Source organism: Schistocerca nitens, chromosome 2 (genome assembly GCF_023898315.1).
Source record: "Schistocerca nitens isolate TAMUIC-IGC-003100 chromosome 2, iqSchNite1.1, whole genome shotgun sequence".
NCBI classification, from domain to species: domain Eukaryota; kingdom Metazoa; phylum Arthropoda; class Insecta; order Orthoptera; family Acrididae; genus Schistocerca; species Schistocerca nitens.
Window position 1 is genome coordinate 897,179,152 of NC_064615.1, and position 14,923 is coordinate 897,194,074.

The window sequence follows — 14,923 nt, forward strand, 5'->3', positions numbered from 1 at the left end:
TTCTTCTATAATTTTTGATGAGATACTAACATTAATTGGGTCATTACACTTTGAAAATTTTGCCTTCGTTACTGAAGTGAGTATAAGTATGCTTAGGAGCCTCTATTGGCGTAAAAGGCGCACACAATGCAAAATTTTTACCGTCGCTTGTCGAGCTGCGTCAGCTGTGTTTGATGAGAAAAACCGGCCTGATTTCTAACTGAGAAATATATTAACAATTCGTGATAAACGTGTACTCTGGGCCAGGTAAAGTGCTTAAGTTTATCCACATCACTGTTCGCTAACGGCTTTCGCCGTGTGGAATTTTCTGTACAGAGAAAGTTCTTTAAATCCGCCACGAACGTATTCCCACAGGCTTTCGTTCTATTGAAGCAAAATTTAATACCAGCATGGGAAAACAGGCTCGTATCATCTGCCGCAGTTTACATGACCACATTCACGTATTCTGTCGAGAACATCTGTGACACCCAAGAGCTGTCAACAGGTGTTAGCCGCACTAACCATTTACGTCAGTATAGACGATAAATCCAACAGAACGTTTCGCCATGTAATGGTGCAGCAAATTGAATGGTAAAAGCTTTCAACGTAATGCGTGTACACCTGTTTTTGCAAATGCAAAACATCGATTGTCTACTTTCCATATCAGCACGCTCCGCTCTTCGACCTACGGAGACAAAAATCAATACACAACATTCCTTAAGCAACTTTTTTCACCAGCAGCAGAGATGACAATTTCTGAATAAAATCTCAAAATATTATTTAATTCAACAGTTAATGAGCAATGCTAACCATTCCAGCGTCAACGGACTTCCGACGAATACCGTCATCGTTTTCGCTACGAGCAACTGCCTGAATGATGTAAGTAACACTTTCCTGAAAATCTCTAGAATAGAAAAAAACTAATATTAATTCAGCCACGTTAATCGTCAATATATACTCCGATCTCTCTAAGGTCGTATTCTCTCAGATGTTATGGTAGATATTTGTGAAATTATTTCTATTACAGCAGCTTTCAACTGGAATCAGCCCAGACAAATACTGCTAATCACATGTTTTAGGTGTTACCTAGATTTTTTTGAGTCATTAGTATTCCGATTGGTTCTAACAGCTCCGCCATGGCATCTCATTTTGTGCCAGTGTCTTTAGCTCGGCTTACCTGTTTCACGCAACGCCCTCAATTATTTGATGGATACATTCAGTGTCTGTCATTCCGTATAGTTTCTGCCCTCTGCGCTTTGCTCTAGTAAAATGGAATTTATTCCCCGATACATGTCCTATCATCCTGTCTCTTCTTATATGTTTCCACATGTTCCCTTCCTTGTCTATTTTACGGAGAATCTCGCTTCTCATCTTATCACTTCACATATATTTCTGCATCCCTCTGTAACACCATTCCAAAAAGCTCCGGTTATCCCTTTTCCTATTTTTCTACACTCTAATCACTTTGATACAGTGCTGTGCTCCAACCGTATGTTGCATACTGGTAAACATATTTCCCTCTTTGGCTGCGCTATGCTCCCTTTTATGTCACATTACTTCGTCCGTCATGTATTATTATGCCCCCAGGGTAGCAGAATCACTTCGTTTACTGCATGGTCTCCAATATGGATGTTCAGATTATCTGTAACTCACTTCCGGTACTCCGCTTCAATCTACGGTCTCTCAATTTATATTCTTTTCGTATTAGACTGTTATTCAAGTTCAAAAAGTCCTGTAATTCTTTCTCACACACGGAGGATATCATTGTCACCAACAATCTTATCACTGATACGCTTTTATCGTGAATTTTAATCCACCCCTCAAATTTACTTTCATCCTGTTGTTGCTCCTTGTAAGTACGTACAAGTTGAACCGAAGGGAGAAAGAATACATCCATGACATATTCCATTTTTTATACGGTAACTTATCTTCTGGTCTTCCATTCTTCTTGTTCCCTCTTTCTTCTCACACTGTGTATTACCCATCATTCCCTACATAAATTTTCCCGAGAATGTCAAACATCTTGCGAAATTTTACGTTGTCGAACACTTTTTCTAGGTACACAAATCGTATGAAGATTGTAACCTCCCAACAGTAAAAATAATTATATATCATTTGCATTCAGAGTAACCTCGCAACAGAAAAAATATGTATAACATTCCGTAACCTCGCAATAGTTTATTATTCCGTAACCTCGCAATAATAGCGTGACTAATCTCTCAATAAAATTGTGGCTCACTTATAACCTTTCAGTAATTGACTGTGAATTTAAACTGGTAAATTTTGGACGTCAGCAGTGCTGCGTCATGGCCCTGAAAATTCATTCTGAATAAATTGAAAAATCTTACCTCAATGAAGTCGCCGGATAACGCGTATATATCTGCTCCTATAAGAATTTTTTCTGGCCCAGACCAGTGCAATGCTGGCCCCTAGATTTGTCAAGTATAAAAAGGAACAGCAGATTTTTCTTTACGATAATCGGGATGATCATGGATTGCAGAAATTAGTAAATTCTTTAAATTCAAATGAATGATTGTCAAAAAGGTAATTTTATAAAAAAAGATTATTATTAAAATATTTTTTAAACATTTACATGAGACTTGATATAACAATAGTACAAACTTTGTTGTAATAAACTACATATGCGCGCGGCTATTTTTACCTTATACTACATCGATCAGGCACCGCCATCGCTCCCCACGACCAGCCCAGCCAACTCCATACAGACGACTGCTGGCTACTACTAATACTGCCACTGATCTTACTGCAGCCAACACTGCTCTCTGGTCTGAGATTCTCTTACAGCTTACATATCGCAGGCAGCGCGTGAGCAATCCATCGAAATTACATCTGCTCGAGTGCGTTAGCAATAAATTCCTTAGTCATGGACCTCTTACAAGATGTTTTGTCTGTAATACCAAACCCAATGTCAGATATTCCTTCTTTATGAAAGCAATGCTGATCGTCGTGGAACAGATCCTTAATTTTATGTTTCATTCTTGTGTATACTATTTTTTACAGTAACTTGTTTATGTCAGTTGTAAAGCTGATTGTGCGATAGTTTTCGCATTAGCACATTATCGCCCAGCGTCCTAGGTATAGGACAGCTCCTTTCCATTTTTGAATCGTGCAGCAGTGAACGCCGCTTAATTTTCGTCTGCATTCATTGTTACCTCCACACTTTCAGGTACAACTAAGTCCATTTGGAGGCCAAGTTTCTTAGTCTGTGTTTATATGACCTTATGTCAGCATTAATGAATATTTTCCTGTGTACATGATCTGCTTTCTGTTTTACCAGAGGTCTTAGGAGAAGGGCTACTAAACTAGATTACTTAGTATTTGAATGCTGAAAGTCTGTTTATGCCAGCTTTATAAAACAATTGATGAAAATTAATATTCTCGTACAAAAAAGTTTGAGTAGAAAATGAAGTCCTACAAATAGGTCTCTGCACTGTTATTTTTTACCCACGCCCAGTTTCCTTTTCTTTCAAGAATTCTAACACGTATCGGCAGAAAACATTCAGCTCGGCCGAGAAGGCTGTAGAATACTTTTTTTCTGAGGAGACTGAGGCAAATATGGTTGCATTACCACCTGGCATCGATGAACTGACAGATGAGGAGAGTTTCGATGATGATGAAACAGGGTGTCCTATGGCGCCGGATATTCCAAGGGACAGAAGAAATCAATGTGCCGGAGGACGACTTCGTTCCACACTGTTCTACAGCCTCTTCATGTAGTACCAAAGAAACTGAAGTCCAGTCACAACTACAGAACCGTTCTTCGAAAAGGGAAAAGAGTGCACCAGCGGCAATATGGTCGAAGACAAATTTTAATTACAATTTCAGCAATGTACGTAGCCTGGAACGAACTAACCAAGAATATATTGTGAACGCTCTGCAAGACTATATGCCACTGGACATTTTTGAGGTCTTGCTTACTTCTGAGTTTGCTAAATAACTTTATGGATGAAACTGAAAAGAATGCGAAACAGTGGAAAAACAAGCCACAATATTCTTACTCAGTAAATGAAAGTTTTTATTGGTTTCTTAACTTTATCTGGATTCCACACAGTGCCCAACCAAGGTGATTGTTGGTCTGAAGATGATGATCTGATGGTGCTCCTTGTAAAAGTGCCATACCACGTAATAAGGACCTTGAACTAAACCAACGGTTTATTTTGTAGATAATAATTGTGCGAATGGTAACAAAAGCGATCGGAGGGTTCCAGGTCAGAAGTTTGTCACTATGAATAAAAACTTCCACATGTGCGAAGTTTTTGATGAAAATCTCTGGTTCGCTGGAATGATGGTCGGGTATTATAGTCGTCATTCTCTGAAGCAATTTCTAAATGGGGAACCCATAACGTTTCGTATAAATTTTGGATTTTGTGAGAAAGTGGTGGCTACTCTTCTAATTTTGTTCTGTCTATAGACGACAACAGGAACAAGATGAAAAGCAGCTCGTCAAACAGACTTACCTTGTGCGTCAGTACAACATAAATGTCGGTGCATTAGACGATCATGAGCGTCTAAAGATTCTCAACCATGACGGATCTCACCTTTGGGAAATCGAGTCCTGGAAAAGTGCCAGATCTGAACAGCCACATACATTTTGGAAACGTTTTTAGTTCATATTACCTGTTTGTAGAACTAAAACAGATGTGGTTCCGTGCCACAGGTACAGTAGGACAAAAAACGAATGTTCATTGCCCTTGCGAAGCAGATAAAATCTTAGCGAAAAAAGATAGAGGAAGTTATGATTCCGATTTCGAGACAACCAACCAAATCACCATCTTAAAGTGGAATGACAACACCTGTGTTTCGTGGGCAACAAATTTTGATCCAATTGAGCCTCTGGTTTCAATTTATAGACGACAAAAGGGACAAGATGAAAAGAAGCTCATCAAACAGCGTTATCTTGTGAGTCAGTACAGGAAATATGTAGGAAGCGTAGACAACCATGATCGGCTTCTGGAGGAACATACGATCGCAGTTCTTGGGATTTTCATAAGAAATCTTGACATGGGTGCGGCAAACACATATGTACTCTATAAAAATGAATCTCATGAGGTCAAAAGCATCAAGGATATTCGAAGATACATTGCCTCCCCATCTCTGAAAATCGGGCAGAATGCAAGAAGAAGCATTAGCAGACCCATGCCATTGCAGACCTCTAGGAAGAAAGTTCTAGATACTGTTCGGCTGGATGGGAGAGGTCACATTATTGGAAAAAGAGAAAAGCAGGGAAGATGCCAATTTCAAAATCGTTTGGGGAATCCTCTTAACATTTCGTACTAAATTTCATGTAACTTTGTATACTCCTTGTTTTCCAAAATTTCATAACTAACCAGGTTTCCCAACTAAATGGTTTGATTCTAATTATACAATCTAACTAGTACTAATTTCTGTGAATACTTGTTTTTCAGTATTTAGATCAATAATAATTAGATTCAACATTTTTAATGAGTGTAACTCATTGAGCCTCTAAGTTCTCATCACTAACTTTCGTAGACAGTTACAATTACCCTTGTTCATCAAGTGTATGACTGATGTGACTCCATTTAAAGGCTAGCTACAGACTCTTTCAAGAGTACTGAATTTATCTTGTGATTCGAGCAGTTAAATAAATCTTTCCCAATCTAAATTTAGTGGTTTGTTTCCAATTTACCTCCTTAAAAATAAAGAGGAACAAAAATTTTAAAACAAGAAAGTTGAAGAAAGGTTGTTTTCTTTATACGACACCGCAAGCGCCTAGCGTCATATTTATAGGACAGTGATTATTTTCCTTTCTGTCAGAGGGAATCAATTTTAACTTCAGATATATGCTATTTTAGACCTTTTAGACATTTCCTCAAAATTTCGACAGTAATGGGTTAATCTGTCTGTGATATCTTCGAGGTGGCGTTGATGGTACTTTTCCGGAAATAATATGCCATGTCTTCAGTCTCATAGACTCTACACACTATATTGAATAGTGATTGGTGTCAAGTTCACCCAGTGTTATTACTTGGTGTGTAGAAACATTATCCATCTCTGGACCTTGTTTCTACCAAGTCTATCGAAGTTCTGTTAAATTCTGACTTTAATATTGGATAACCTATATCTTCGAAATCGACTCTCACTTCATTTGAAGCAGTCCTTCCCTCAGTGGAGAATGCCGGTTTCTTTCTCGTTAGCAAAAAAACTGCTATCTGATGTGAAATTCTATACGCTTGTTCTATAAAGCGCTCCAGAAATAGTCTATTGCAACAACCTGTTGAGCGATATGTATAAACAAAAACTGCCTGTAATTCAGCAGCGACCGAGCAAGGAAGAAGTCGATAGACCGCTCGGCGTGGGTCACGATGTGGCGAACAGTGTTTACATAAACGGAAAGTGCTAGCTGGTTCTCTATTTAGCTCCAAGTTATAGTAAAACATAGTGGATGATATTCTCTTGCTACGTATGCGGGGAATGAAGTACCAGGCCGCTCTGCGAAAATCTTGGAAATGATCCTGACACGGAATATATTAGCACTGTGGCTACGTAACGTGCCTTTAAGACTTTAATGTGCACTGATAACGAAGGGAAGACAAATATTTGCTGCGCACCACTCCCTTACTACACTTGTTCCACCTCGTCTGCCGCCCCTCTGAAAGCAGCAAAATTACGTAGAGTGGCAGAAGCGAAGAAGATATCAGGAACAGAGTGGTACAGCCAAAAGAACACCTGTTGTTTGTGTGATGAAGGATGGCGAGGACATTTGCTGCAAATTCTTGTACTATGATGCAACAGAAAGGCTATTTACACTAATTCTTTCTCAGTTGTGTGTTTAATCAAATTGCAATCGAGGTCTTCGACGGTGTCACCTTCGAAATCGATTACAAGTAAAGTAAAGAACAAAAGCTGAGAGCAAAATAAGTATGACAATTACGTACTTCTCCATGACAGGCAAAGAAAGTACTGTTCAATAAACGAGAGCAGAAACTACACTACTGGTCATTAAAATTGCTACACCAAGCAGAAATGCAGATGGTAAACGGGTATTCATTTGTCAAATATATTATACTAGAACAGACATGTGATTACATTCTCACGCAATTTGGGTGCATAGATCCTGAGAAATCAGTACCTAGAACAACCAACTCTAGCCATAATAACGGCCTTGATACGCCTGGGCATTGAGTCAAACAGAGCTTTAATGGCATGTACAGGTACAGCTGCCCATGCAGCTTCAACACGATACCACAGTTCATCAAGAGTAGTGACTGGCTTATTGTGACGAGACAGTTGCTCGGCCACCATTGACCAGACGTTTTCTTTTGGTGAGAGATCTGGAGAATGTGCTGGCCAGGACAGCAGTCGAACATTTTCTGTATCCAGAAAGGCCCGTGCAGGACCTGCTGCAACATGCGGTCGTGCATTATCCTGCTGAAATGTAGGGTTTCACAGGGATCGAATTAAGGGTAGAGCCACGGGTGGTAACACATCTGAAATGTAACGTCCACTGTTCAAAGTGCCGCCAATGCGAACAAGAGGTGACCGAGACGTGTAACCAATGGCAACCCATACCATCACGCCTGGTGATACGCCAGTATGGCGATGACGAATACACGCTTCCAATGTGCGTTCACCGCGATGTCGCCAAACACGGATGCGACCATCATGATGCTGTAAACAGAACCTGGATTCATCCGAAAAACTAACGTTTTGCCATTCGTGCACCCGGGTTCGTCGTTGAGTACACCATCGCAGGCGCTCCTGTTTGTGATGCAGTGTCAAGGGTAACCGCATCCATGGTCTCCGATTGAGAGTCCATGCTGGTGCAAACGTTGTCGGACTGTTCGTGCAGATGGTTGTTGTCTTGCAAACGTCCCTATCTGTTAACACAGGGATCGAGACGTGGCTGCATGATCCGTTATATACATGCGGATAAGATGCCTGTCATCTCAACTGCTAAGGATACGAATATATGAGTCTGGCGACATACCATCTGACTTTCGGAAAAGCATCATCCACACAATTTCGAAGACAGCAAGAGCTGACAAGTGCGAGAATTATCGCACAATCAGCTTAACAGCTCATGCATCGAAGCTGCTTACAAGAATAATATACAGAAGAAAAGAAAAGAAAATTGAGAATGCGCTAGGTGACGATCAGTTTGGCTTTAGGAAAAGTAAAGGGACGAGAGAGGCAATTCTGACGATACGGCTAATAATGGAAGCAAGGCTAACGAAAAATAAAGACACTTTCATAGGATTTGTCGACCTGGAAAAAGCGTTCGACAATATAAAATGGTGCAAGCTGTTCGAGATTCTGAAAAAAGTAGGGGTAAGCTATAGGGAGAGACGGGTCATATACAATATGTACAACAACCAAGCGGGAATAATAAGAGTTGACGATCAAGAACGAAGTGCTCGTATTAAGAAGGGTGTAAGACAAGGCTGTAGCCTTTCGCCCCTACTCTTCAATCTGTACATCGAGGAAGCAATGATGGAAATAAAAGAAAGGTTCAGGAGTGGAATTAAAATGCAAGGTGAAAGGATATCAATGATACGATTCGCTGATGACATTGCTATCCTCAGTGAAATGAAGAAGAATTAAATGATCTGCTGAACGGAATGAACAGTCTAATGAGTCCACAGTATGGTTTGAGAGTAAATCGGAGAAAGACGAAGGTAATGAGAAGTAGTAGAAATGAGAACAGCGAGAAACTTAACATCAGGATTGATGGTCACGAAGTCAGTGAAGTCAAGGAATTCTGCTACCTAGGCAGTAAAATAACCAATGACGGACGGAGCAAGGAGGACATCAAAAGCAGACTCGCTATGGCAAAAAAGGCATTTCTGGCCAAGAGAAGTCTACTAATATCAAATACCGGCCTTAATTTGAGGAAGAAATTTCTGAGGATGTACGTCTGGAGTACAGCATTGTATGGTAATGAAACATGGACTGTGCGAAAACCGGAAGAGAAGAGAATCGAAGCATTTGAGATGTGGTGCTATAGACGAATTTTGAAAATTAGGTGGACTGATAAGGTAAGGAATGAGGAGGTTCTACGCAGAATCGGAGAGGAAAGGAATATGTGGAAAACACTGATAAGGAGAAGGGACAGGATGATAGGACATCTGCTAAGACATGAGGGAATGACTTCCATGGTACTAGAGGGAGCTGTAGAGGGCAAGACAGAGATTGGAATACGTCAAGCAAATAATTGAGGACGTAGGTTGCAAGTGCTACTCTGAGATGAAGAGGTTAGCACAGGAAAGGAATTCGTGGCGGGCCACATCAAACCAGTCAGTAGACTGATGACCAAAAAAAAGTGATACGAGGCCGTTGGGATCCAGCACGGCGTTCCGTATTACCCTTTCTGAACCCACCGATTCCATATTCTGCTAACAGTCATTGGATCTCGACCGACGCGAGCAGCTATGTAGCGAGACGATAAACCGCAATCGCGATAGGCTAGAATCCTACCTTTATCAGAGTCGGAAACGTGGTGGTACGCAATTCCCCTCCTTACACGAGGAATCACAAGAACGTTTCACCAGGCAACGCCGGTCAACTGCTGTTTGTGCATGAGAAATCGGTTTGAAAGTTTCCTCATGTCAGCACCTTGTAGGTGTCGCCACCGGCGCCAACGTTGTGTGAATGCCCAGAAAAGCTAATTATATGCTTATCACAGCATCTTCTTTCTTTCGGTTAAATTTCGCGTCTGTAGCACGTCATCTTCGTGGTGTAGCAATTTTAATGGCCAGTAGTGACAATATCCACATACAACGACTACCTTCAGGGGTTATGGGAACCGGGGTGATGCAAACCTTTTTTTTATGTTTGTAAATATGTCCATCGTGGACGAGAATATACTTAACATAAGAGTGCAGATTGTGATACAAGCCGGCCGCGGTGGTCTCGCGGTTCTAGGCGCGCAGTCCGGAACCGTGCGACTGCTACGATCGCAGGTTCGAATCCTGCATCGGGCATGGATGTGTGTGATGTCCTTAGGTTAGTTAGGTTTAAGTAGTTCTAAGTTCTAGGGGACTGATGACCACAGCAGTTGAGTCGCATAGTGCTCAGAGCCATTTGAACCATTTTTGTGATACAAGGACTACGACATACGCAAGTTCGGGTATGGCTTTCATTCGTGCACGGATAGGCGGAGCGGTTGGGGCGACCACTCGTATAAAGTGGGAAATCTGGGTTCGTATCCCGATCTGGCAGAAATATTCGCTGTTGTCTTTCTTATACACAGCCGAAGATGGTTCATATTCGCAAATGCGAATACATTTCCTAGGACTTTCCTAATGTCACTGTTGACTCTCCTAACTTCACTGTTGACTCTCCTAACTTCACTGTTGATTCTACACATGATTGCTAGAAAAGTTTTCCTGGTTTTCGCCAAATCTGTAAGCGTCCATCGGATTTCCGCAGGGTATAGTGTGTTTCACCCCTCCAAATAACACCGTTTCTAGAGATAAAATAACGAGTGATGTCGCGCTTCACATCACTTAACACGTCACTTACCAAGGCCTATAGATATGTGTGGCTTATGAGGAACTGCTCGACTATTGTAAAATTAAACTGCGTCCGAACAGGCCTTGGAAGGCCCAACGGTACCGACTGGCTGCCGTGTCATCCTCAGCCGACAGGAGTCACCGCTCTCCCGGCTTTATGCCAGTTTACGAGACCCGAGCTGCTACTTATCAATAAAGTAGCTCCTCAGTTTGCCTCACAATGGCTGATTGCACCCCGCTGCAGCTCACGGCAGACGGGATGGTCACCCATCCAAGTGCTAGCCCAGCCCGACAGTACTTAACTTCTGTGATCTGACGGGAACCGGTGTTACCACTGGGGCAAGGCTGTTGGCTCAACTATTGTACCCCAGTCTTTTTAAATCCCTAAATACAGTCGCTGTGCTGGCTGGACAGCTAGTAGCGCTAAGGAACTCACGAGTGATTCCTTCCGTTGATTCCGTGAGATTTTTTACTACCACCCTCGGAAAAGTTCGACGGTCCCTATCGTTGTATGCTGTGGCTGTTTCTTGGCACTTACTCAACACTACCACTTTACCGACAGTCGACTTGGGGAGACTTTGGAAGGGCTGAAATATCCCGATGGATGTTTACTTAAGTGACATGCTATGTGTACTCCACGTTTTAAACCACTGAATCTTTCTGACTCATCCATTCTACTATTAGCGTTTCTCTACTGGCAAGACAATATTCTCAGCCTCCAGTCATACTGGCGAATCCGCCTCTCGTGACATATAGTGGTTAATTCTGCATTACGTAGGGGTGTCCGGATACTGCAGACAGCAGTGAATGGACGTGGAACGCAGTTAATCGGAGGTATAGAGAATGGAAAATGAAGCACCTGAAATGTGGTGCTAAAAACGAATCTGAAACATGTATTTAATGGAGAAAGTGGAGTATGAATAATGTCTAAAAGAGATGCAAGGAAATAAGTCTATGGTACTGATTTTCAGAAGTCTAGACAAGTAGCTGGAACATCTACTGGACATCCGGGAGTCCCGCACATGGAGATGGAAGACGCAGCAGAGGGGCAAATCAGTACAGGCAAGCAAAGGCTAGTATTTACCGAATAGGTTCCAGAGGATTCTGGGTCCAGCTGTTCTGCAGAGCTGAAAATATTAGCACAGAATAGGAAAGAGCAAGATTGCGCCAAGCTAGTCTAAACTATGACAAAGTTACCAAAATCAAATAACGGTGAATTTCATGGTCTTACCAAATAACTTTGTAACTGGCGAAATAAACTAATAAGTTACGGCTGCGGGAGGGATAAATAGCTGACTAAATAAGTCGATAGACAAAAGATCTAAGAGCATTAAAACAAAAAAATAAATTTGCAACCAATGCAGCAGTAATGGCCTGTGGTGTCGTGTTAGCGAAATTCGTTTATGGTATTTCACAGTGGAAGAACTAGCCTTCTTTCGGTCGGACTAGATGACTCAGACTACCTCAAGGTGCAGTGCCTCGTTGTTATGCGAGTGCGAATATTTTGAAACTTTGCCTCTTAAAATTAGATTCAGGGCGAAGTTTCCAAATATATTACGCCGAAGTTCGTGGCGCCAGGTGTTTCACAATCCCAGTAGCAAGGGGCAGACAGGGGACATGAGGTAGCCTCCGATGATGGAGATGTGCCACACGTCACCAATAACAGAATAACCCCTACAGCACAACGGAACATCAACACAGGTGTTTATTTAAATGTGAGCGTTAGGAGATGTACCTATTTTTCATACAGCGATTACATTTACAGTTCTCGTATGTTATTGCCCAAGGATTTATAACCGAGCGAGGTGGCGCAGTGGTTAGCACATTGGACTCGCATTCGGGAGGACGACGGTTCAATTCCGTGTCCAGCTATCCTGATTTGTGTTTTCCGTGATTTCCCTAAATCGCTTCAGTCAAATGCTGGGAGGGTTCCTTTGACAGGGCATGTCCGACTTCCTTCCCCATCCTTCCCTAATCTGATGAGACCGATAACCTCGCTGTTTCGTCTCTTCCCCCAAATCAATCCAATCCGAAAGATTTCTACTTTCCGTTGTTCTTTTGCCTGTTTCATTCTCCGCTACGTTCATTATTTCAGCACTCAGAACTACCCTTTCATCTTCTATTGTCTACCTTTCCGCTGTCGGCCTCAGAGTCTCAGCATTCGCTGGGTGCGGGTTGGGGACCCCATGGTTCCTGAGCTGGTGACTGGTAAGATCTCAGTCCCCATGAGCCAGGCCTGGCAAAGCGTGGCTCGCGAGCCGATCTGCTGTAGCGATTGCTTCGTCCTCCAACTTTACTCACGCGGTGACAACACAGCCTCGCTGAAGCCTACTGTTCGCTTGTTGATCTGCAGTCGAGTGGGGCAACCTCTCTTACACTGATTCCTCAAAGCGTAGACTCTCGCACATTCACTGCCTGTCAGCCTTCCAAGAGGCTTCGTTGTTTCTTTAGCCTGATTGCTCTCCGTATTTCAAAAATGGTTCAAATGGCTCTGAGCACTATGGGACTTAACTTCTGAGGTCATCAGTCCCCTAGAACTTAGAACTACTTAAACCTAACTAGCCTAAGGATGTCACACACATACATGCCCGAGGCAGGATTCGAACCTGCGACCGTAGCGGTCGCGCGGTTCCAGACTGTAGTGCCTAGAACCGCTCGGCCACAACGGCCGGTGCTCTCCATGTTTACTTCATATTTACCCTCATTAATGTTGTGCTCTTTTTCAGGTTGTCACTTTGGTTACAGCTGTAGCTGTTATTCTGTTTTCGATTGTGGTTATTATTGTGACTTTCTGAATGGGAGTTTCCAAGAATGTCGAAACGACAGTATACTGAATATCAAGTCTTCATTAAGTAGTGGAAGGTTCAGTACAACTTCTACACAATTCCGACGAAAAACCCCAATGTTTAATATGTAAATATCGCTTAAGTCAAAACAAAGGTAATAATTTTGGTCGAAATTTCTCTGTGATCCGTGAAGCGACAAACTGAAGCTAACTCATCCACTAATGCACATCATTCGCCATGAGAGAAAAGAAAGTGTTGCCTGAACGATCAAGTCCGAATGAAAAAATTGTATGTGGTGTGCTTAAAATTAGCAAAAGCTGAAAAATGCTTCAGCGATAGTGTAGTCGTGGAAGAAAGTGGAATAATAATGACAAAAGCATTTGGTTAGGGTGACACTGTTGAGCACTTTTAAACAATTGCTTCGTCACGTAAAAGTGGTGATCTTGATACGGCACATAACATAAGAAAGAAGCTAAATAATTTAGTTGCAGTCTGTTGGTGTTATTCTTTCTGTGTGGACGAGAGTACTGATAGCACAAATTTAAGTCAACTACTACTTCTTATTCGTCTAATAATGGACGACTTTTCTGTACATGAATAGTTACTCGCTTCATTTCCGTTACTCAGAACAAAAGTTTTGGATATTTTTAACGCAGATAAAAAGTGAGTCGACTAAGCTCATGATTTTGAAGAGTACTCTGCAATTTGCACTTTTGGCAAACCCAGTACGGTCTTTAGCGAAAGTGGCTTCATCGGGTAAGAAAAAAATGGAGTAAACTGTTTGTTTTCTTTGGGGTGTCAGAATGCTCTTCGCAATAAAATATGTGACAAAAATTACGAAGATTTAAACAGTTTACGGAGGAAACTGATGCAGAATAACGAGATACTCTCCCTCATTTGGGGGAAATTCGTTGTTGAGTGTAGGTGAACGCTTTGTTTGTTCTGTTGCACTCAGACAAGAACTTTTAATGTTTTCAGTGAAAAAGTAAGAACGAACGAATGCTCTATTTTTGTTGTATTTACTGCTCTTAATCGATTCTGGTATAAACTTACTTTGTTTATATTGAAACTAAACAAAGAGTTGGCTGTGAACTGAAACAACAGTACATAGAAGTAAAATATTCAAGTTTTGCTTTCATTGGATATTTCATCAATAATGCGTTTGAGTCGGTTTCAAGATCGTAAAGCCGTATATCGCTTTCTTTAATAATCCAATAAAATTAGTCTTGAAAGTATTAGAAATCATCATCAAGGAGTAGTCTGCATTTTACAAAATTATCCGTACATGAACCTGTATCCACAAATCTCAGACTTTGCCCTTAAAATTAAATTTAATTTTCGGGTCAACAGATACCTTTGAAAATACACTTTCTTCAACAAAATACATTAAATGTGCTCAGCGTAATGTAGTGACCAATGAATCGTTGGAACATCTTCGTTTTGCTAAATGCAGATTGAAATGTGTACTACAGAACATGAGAAATATATCTAACCTAAATAATCCAAAATCTCGTTAATGAAAGTACAAGAATTTGAGACACACACTCCAATAAATATGTTTTAGTAATCTGTCCTATGACGTACGTGTGTAGGGAGTAGGTAGCTCTCACAACACACGCCCGCTTACGGGACTCCTGTAATTTGCCGCGACGTGGCTGTGGCAGG

The 14,923-nt window shown here is 41.5% G+C and overlaps 1 protein-coding gene across 1 annotated transcript in view; it reads left to right on the forward strand.

The window, feature by feature from the left end:
* Nucleotides 1-835: 835 nt before the first annotated feature.
* The window catches only part of LOC126237206 (suppressor of lurcher protein 1-like), a 732,293-nt gene continuing 718,205 nt past the window's right edge, over nt 836-14,923 (forward strand). Inside the window, exon 1 of the mRNA XM_049947086.1 lies at nt 836-858. The gene's annotated coding sequence lies outside the window, so the exon portion shown is untranslated. The remainder of the gene's footprint in view (nt 859-14,923) is intronic.